We start from the raw sequence: 7,620 nt of genomic DNA, 5'->3' as shown, positions 1-7,620 counted from the left end.
GAAGATTTCCAGATACAAACATGGGCATTCATTTTAGTAAAACAATGTAGAGTGGTCATATTAATGGTGTCGAGCAGCTTCTATAGTCATTTTAATATTCGTTTCTAGCGAATATATGCAGTCACATTCAGAAAAGTGGCAACACACACATTGTCTCTTCCTTCTGTTCTCACTTCTTATTTCTTTTACCTCTCCTTTAAAGTAGGAAAGCAGTAGTTTTCATTTCAAATGAAAAATATAGAGGCCCAGAACATGGTATTTAGATTCTGGCCAGTATGATTCATGTCTCCGTGTTTCAGAGATGATGATTTTTCTACAGGTCTATATCCTACAGCAAGTGTATTTTATCATGTGATGCTACTATGTTATCCAATGTTAAATCAAAATGTAAATCAAGTTTTTAAGTTAAGTGCAAATGGAAAGATAGCAATATAGGTGGTCTCTTTAGGTGGTCCTGAGAAAGGCTCTTTCTTCTCTGCTTTCCTGCCACAGCATATTTATTTGCCCCTACCAACATGTAACTATATCTCTAAGGAAGTGTCCCATCAGAAATGGGGGGAAATTCCAACAGAGTGGAGTTTTCATTGCTATTCGGTTTCTAATATTCTCTTGTTTTCTTCAGAAGGATTTGTTGCAGGCTATTGCCAAGGACAGGATATCAGACAAGAAAAATGTAATTTAGTATGGCAACCGCTCTGTTCTCATGACATGCCAACAATGTGGTCATGGGGACAGATCATTTGTATAAGACAGAATTCAAGCTCTTTTGGCTCTTGAAGACACTGAACTAGCTTACTGACTTCAGTCTTGATACTCACTGTAAGCTGACATGTAAATCCCTCTTCCCCTCTCCCTATGGAACAAATCAACTGCTGGGTACTACAAATTATTTGTGTTGGCAGATCAATTTTTGAATATGCTTAATGATTCAGATTAATTGTGCAAGCATCCAATGAGTATCTGAAATCAAGCAAATATTCTGGGGTGTTCTTTTTTACTACACCTACCCAAATGATAAGCCCTCCGGGAAAGCAGTAAGTCTGTCTATCCAGATCTATTCTCTATTGTTTTATGACTGTGAAGTTTTAAATTGTCACAATAGGATTTTCTATCATTATTGTTATTTCTTAATATTTCTGGTATGGAGTAGCCCTTCAGTTATTATATTGGATATCTATTCCTCATCAAAAAGTTCACAAGTGGACTTTCATGATAATTACTCATCTATGTCCATAAGTGTTTAAAGTACCTTATAGGAAGCATAGAACATTCTTTCTTTTTGCCCTAGAATAGTCCACATTCTTTCTAAAACATTGCAGGATATATAATAGAGGAGTTGAGCAAGGCTTCATGAACAAGATTATGCCCTAAATAGCTGTGTTCTCCATACCCCTCCTTACTAATCCAGCTTTGTGGAGGCACTGTTGCAAAAGTAAGCTTTTTGGGAAAGATATGAAAAGATCAAATAAGTATCCACAGAATGTCTTATGTGTGGAGTAGGATGGGATAGGCCTAGGAAAAAATGTGCAAGAACACCATGGGGTGGTATTTGGGCTGACATTACTGGCAGTGTGGTGGGTAATTCAGCAACATCAGTCGATGCCACTTGTTTCACACATTCATCATGCTTCGTGACACCTACTCATGAACCCCCTACTTACATACACAAGTCCCCTTCGCAAAGGGGAAAATGAATGAAGACTCTATTACCCAAAAGCTATATATTTTCCAGAGTCTTCCCTCCAGTGTGCATCTGGAAGGAGCTGTATATATCCCATAGTCCCTGTATGTTCACTAACTGGAAATTATTTCTCTCAACTGTAGTAGGTAAACTGGGGGGGGGAGGAATCAGATGATCCAAAACCAGGAAAGGGGCCAGTAAACCAGGGACTCTTAATTCTGTCAACATGCCTGCCAGAGCTTTTTTGGAACTAGCTCTAAAGAACCTAAATGACCTCCCCGCAGAGTTTGACATGGGGTTGAAGGTCTGCCTCACAATTCATGAAGCCATCCATATATATCTGAACACAGAGCTGGAGTCAGCTTTTCAAAGCACAGTCCCTTCAGCTTGGTTTCTAATCCCTGAGCCAAGCAACCAAAACTCCTGCAGCTTTGGTTTAAAGTGAACAGCCCAGCAAGGGCTCTGGGCAGCCAAGATAGGACCCTGGTTTCAAAAAAAAAAAGAAGCAAGAAGAATAAAGAAGCAAGAGAGCCTCTCCATCCTCCTCTTTCCTCTTTTCTTCACCTTGTTCCTTCAACAGTAAAGCAGCTCCTACTACCAATGAACCAACTTTCCACCTTCCTAACCTGCTACTTATAAAGTGCTGGGAAGGCTCACTTAATTCAGAACAGCTGATCCAGCCCTGCTACCATGGCAATTGTGCACAGCTGCTACCATGGCACTTGTGCACTGCTGCAGCCTTTCTTTCACTGTTAACCCTCTTCCTGTTACTCCCTGAGTGCTCCTTTACTACATACACATGCACTTTTTACATAATTTTGTGCCTTACTAGTATATATTAATCTTATAATCATCTGGCTATTTTATATGCAACGGGTACCTTAACTGGATTACCTGTTTGACTGAATATAGAATAGTTAGCTAAATACAAACTGGTGTATATGTATCACTTAACTAATCTTCAATAACAAGCTATTTCTATTTCATTAGAAATAACGCCTGTCTTGAGTGACAAGGAAAATCAGTTATCTTCTATACTTGTGAACTGTATCTTAAAGCTGAAGACAGTTGAGCTAGAAACCTTGGGTTCGCTCTTTCATTATGTCCTAGTTAATAATTATCAGAGATCCTTAAATGAAACCATAATATGGGCAACTGTGCCTTAAAGAATAGGTATTAATGATTTTTTCACTCTTATTTACATACCTTCTAGTCAGTTGGATTTGGCTCTGAGTCTGTTATATTTATGCTAATATGTATTTGTAATTTTGCTCTTTCTGCTACTTGGAAAGTTTCCCCATTGAATTTCAGTCCCACTGGAAAAAAAACCTGTGTGTCTGAGGTAAAGAACCAGGCCAGTGCCCAGGCCTGGTTTCTGACAGACTAATATGTGTACAGGCAAATACTTTCCAAATTCTTCATATGGAAAATAGGAATTACATTTACAAAGTCAAAATGTCATTCCGTTTAATTACCTTCCTTTCTTCTCAGCTTGCCCCATACATGTGTTCTTCACCATTAGGATCTGAAAATGCCTGAACATGATAGACAACAAAATTGTGCATTGGAAATCAGAGCCTTGAAAGAAATGTAATGGAAAAGAGTGTGGTGTTTTCAGCATGGCCCTTTCCATTCATGCTTTGGGATCTACTTGGTTTGCTAAAATTATGTATAAAATAATTAGAACAAGGACACCTCCAGAATCCACAGCTGTGGGGAGTGGACTAAATTAAGAGCAAAGATCCCACTGACTTTCAGTGGGATTTGTGATTCATTTGTGTTCCTAACTCACACCTTGATCCTCAGAACTACTTAGATACCTATCTATCCCTTTAACCACCTAAATATTTAAAGCTGCCTCACCTGCCGTCTAGGGTCCTCTATATCCCAGGCAAGTGCCTAGGATGTGGAGAATCTCAAAGTTATATTGAGGTCTCAGTATATGCTTGGGCAAACAGGAGAAGGTTCACCTAGCATCCCAAAATGAAACAGATACCAATTTGGCCAGATAGACAACTGTTTTGGCCGAGTCTGCATCCTGGGTAACTAAACCCTGTCCCTTCCCTATGCTTTTCATCCCTCAATAATGTATGCAGTTCCCTTCTTAGCTGGCTTCTGAGGTTTCTTTAGATACCCAGTGTGTCCCCAAACTTAGTAAGTGAAGCCTGGGTGCAAGACTGAGAATTTAACTAGGCACCAGGATCTGGGACTTGCAAAGTACTTCTAACTGATATTTGCTCACAATTAACCAAAAAAAATTTGTAAAGAGATTGTTCCCTTCTTGGTAAGTGCTTGGGTGAGCTGATAAATGAAGATAAACTTGCAATATTCTCCTAACAATAATGTAATCTCCAAAGAACAGGAGGCTAATAAAAAAGAAGTTTCCTCAGTGAATTTTGCCCTTCAGAGAGACATGGTTTTTAATTATGAAATATATTCCTGTTCTGTTTTTGAAGGGTAAATAGCTTTTAAGTGTCCTCTATTTAAAAAAGCTCTTTATTCAGATAGATTTAACAGTGCAGCAGACGTCCTAAGAAGAGAAAGAAAGAAGTAACAAATGGTCTAAAAGTCATTCCTGCCCTGCACTAATGCAGCTATTGAGGAGTTTTTGAGGAAATGATGTTACACCAGAAAATGCCAAAACCAAAACTATTTGCAGAAAAAAATTGGCTAGGATGGATTTCCTTTTAGAAAACAAAAGTTGGGGGGAAAGGTTAAGTAATAATTTAAGCATTTCATTTAATTAGTGTCTAAATCTCAAACTTTCATTTTTAGAGTAGAAATTACTTCTCAATTTGAAATTTAAATTAATGCCTATTTTAAACAAATTGTGAGGGGTCTAAATTCCAACAAATTGTTTTGAAATTATTTTTTAAAGTTTCAGTTGACTTACTCCACTTGATTTCCAGATGACTGGCACTTTACTACTGTCCTTTGTTGCACTGAAGTCAATTGGCTCATTTCAGCAGTAAAGGTAAACACATGCAGGATCAGGGCATTATCTAGTATCTGTCATCTCTAGATCACAGCACACTTCACAAACCTCAGTTAATTTAGTTCCCCAGCATTCATGTTTTGTAAGTGAGTACTACTAAACCATCATCACAAAACACTTGCAAACATCAATTAATGTTATTGATGACACGAATTCTCAAACCATAGTGTAAACACAGGCATGCCATCTACTGAGACATAGGAGATAGTCCTCCATTCTCTACTCTTCAATGTCTGTACAATGCAAATTATCATTTCCTTCGCCTAATTGTGATTAAGCTTCTTTCCATCTGCAAATAGAACTGTCACTTGCAGAGCATGATACTAGTTACAAGCAATGGGTTAATTGATTTGGAAAAAGAAATAAGTGTTCCCTGCCTCTGAATCACAAAGGCGATGCAGAATCAAGCCCAGAGGAACCATTCTGAAGTGTTTGGTTAAGATCTGTCTTTTCCGCATCTTTGCAGACTTGAGTTCCACTGAGAGTCAGATCCAGACCCATAGCATCTCAAAGCAGTGGAACCCAACTGGTTAGACTTATTTCTGTCTGGTTTTTCAGACTGAAGAGGTGCGGAGAGCCTTTGGGAGAAAGGTCCAAACTGATAACCCCAAACTAACCTTTCACCTTCTCTCATTTCTAACTGTACATTTGATACAACAAGCTCAGAATACCATAGCAACAGGCAGAAGATCAGCATTTTTCTATGAAAGCAGACAATGTAGTCCAGTAGATAAACCAAGGTAGGCAAAAGGGACCCTGCATTCTGCTTTTGTCCAACCATTAGCCCTGCTATGTGATCTTGGGCAAGTTGTATCATCTCTCAGTGCCTCTATATAGCAGGAATTCCTGCATTCATTTGGAGATCACTTTATGATCTATGGATGAAAAGTGCTGTGTACAAGCTTAGTAGTAGTCATAATTTAGCATCACAGTGGCCTATGTAGGTGGCCACTACAATTAGTATTGCTAAAAAGTGATGTTGTCTTAACCCATTCATCTTTTTCTGACTATGAAGAAATTGTTTTACACTGATCCTTTGCGATAGATGTCTGAGAAGAAAAGCAGTGAACCGGGCTGATCCACGAAAGTCTTCCAAGCCAATAACAGAGCAGATATGTGTAAATTCCTCTGATGTTTTAATAATATAGTGCGACTTAAGGCAAGGGAATCAGCCCCCCTAGCAAATTAGTGAAGTGTTTCCTTAGTGATTGTGATTAGTTTTTGTTTAAACTTTTAGCAGGTGGTTGAATTGCCCTTATTCACATTGGTGAGGAGTTGGGCTGCTGGGCTGGGTTGGAGGGGAGGGCTGGTGATTCCCTCCGCAGCAGGTAAGTTAAAGGTTCAAAATCGGACCCTTGCTGCTTTTCCCAGGCTTACGGTTTCACCTTCGGCTATTTAAAGATTCAATAAGTACGTTCCAAGTGACAATGAAGATCCAGATTCTTTAGAGTTTCAGTTTTTCAGTTCAGTTCAGCAGTTTTTCTATGCTTTTATTCTCTTGGTTTCATGCATACAGCATTGGATTTAATTTTCTAACTATTTTTCAAGCTCTCTTCCCATTGCCAGCTCTCCTGTAAATTCATCCTTCTCTCACAGATTTGATCCAGGATAGACAGTGAGGCTGTTTCCAGATGAGCATGTGCCTGTGGCGGCATCTCAGAGCAGTTTGAGATACTATGGGAGGCATGCTAGGAACGAAAACATGTTCCCCACGCAGCATATTTGCTGTGCAGACTCTAAGTTTGATACCAGGACATCCTGGTATCAAAAAAAAAAACCACACGGGAAAAAGCTGGTGCAGGGCAAACTCCTGCAGCATGCCCTGAAGCAACCAGAGGCTGGGTCCTCCGAAGAGATGCTCTACCACCTGGCCAGACCGTCTCTATGCCTGCCACATGCTCTGCTGCTCCAGCCCACTGCCTCAGTGTGCTCATCAGGTCTGAGTCATTTACTAGTTACATTCAGAGGTGCCACAAAGCAGCTGGGCTCACAGGACAGCCATAACACACTGGGGAAGCAGTGACTTCTGACTGCCACAACGCTTGACGTGGTTGCAAGGCTTTGGCAGCTGCTGTCCAAAGGTAGCACATGGGGCTGCTGCCCATCTCCCTTCCTTAGCCATGCTACTGGTTACTTCATATCTAGTATACAGAACAGGCACTCCCCACCCATCCATCCTCCTCTTCTGGCCCCTAGTGCCCATTATGCAGAACAGTATCTCCCCTCCCATCCCATATCCAGAGGCAACAGGAATGTGCACCTAATCCCCGGCATCCTGAGTCCTCGAGCTTGTTACTGAGGCCATGCATAGAGGAAACAAGAGGCATGTGTGCACGACACTTTCAAGTGGCCTAAATGCTTTTGTACTGCTTTAATGGTGCTGGTTTCTGCATGCGTTGGCAGCGTGTTGCACATCAATTCCAGCCGCTGTAGGAAATTTGGCGGCGTAATGCACCTTAAATGACTTGGTATGCAACAAGCATTCCTACGGCTGCAAAGCAAAGCACCAGAATCTGTGCAGCTCCACGGCTCTACAGGAAGCCTGGCAGCACCCCAGGAAAGCAGGCTCCACCCAAGAAAAGCAGCAGGCCTAATCTTTTTTTTTTTTTCCCCCTCCTGGAGCCTGCCTGCCTGCCTGAGATGCACGGGGGCCCAGTGCTGCCCTCTACAGCTGCAGTGCCCCACAGGACCACCAGAGTCAGGTGTCCACGGGTGGGTGCCACCTGGGGGGAGCCGCCACTGCTGCGGAGGGAATCACCAGCCATCCCCTCCAACCCAGCCCAGTGATTGCTTCACCCGCCAGCAGCTCACCCTCCCCTCCCCACTGGAGAGGAAGGTAAGTCAGCAGGGTGTGTGCGCAACATGGGGGTTTAATCATCCCTAAATTGAAACGGTGTTTTTTAAAACCCACTGCTTCAATTTAGGGTCCCTGTTTCATCTACAC

This window comes from Crocodylus siamensis, chromosome 8 (genome assembly GCF_052110815.1).
Source record: "Crocodylus siamensis isolate JL-2025a chromosome 8, ASM5211081v1, whole genome shotgun sequence".
Classification (NCBI taxonomy): Eukaryota; Metazoa; Chordata; order Crocodylia; family Crocodylidae; genus Crocodylus; species Crocodylus siamensis.
This window is presented reverse-complemented; position numbering follows the sequence as displayed.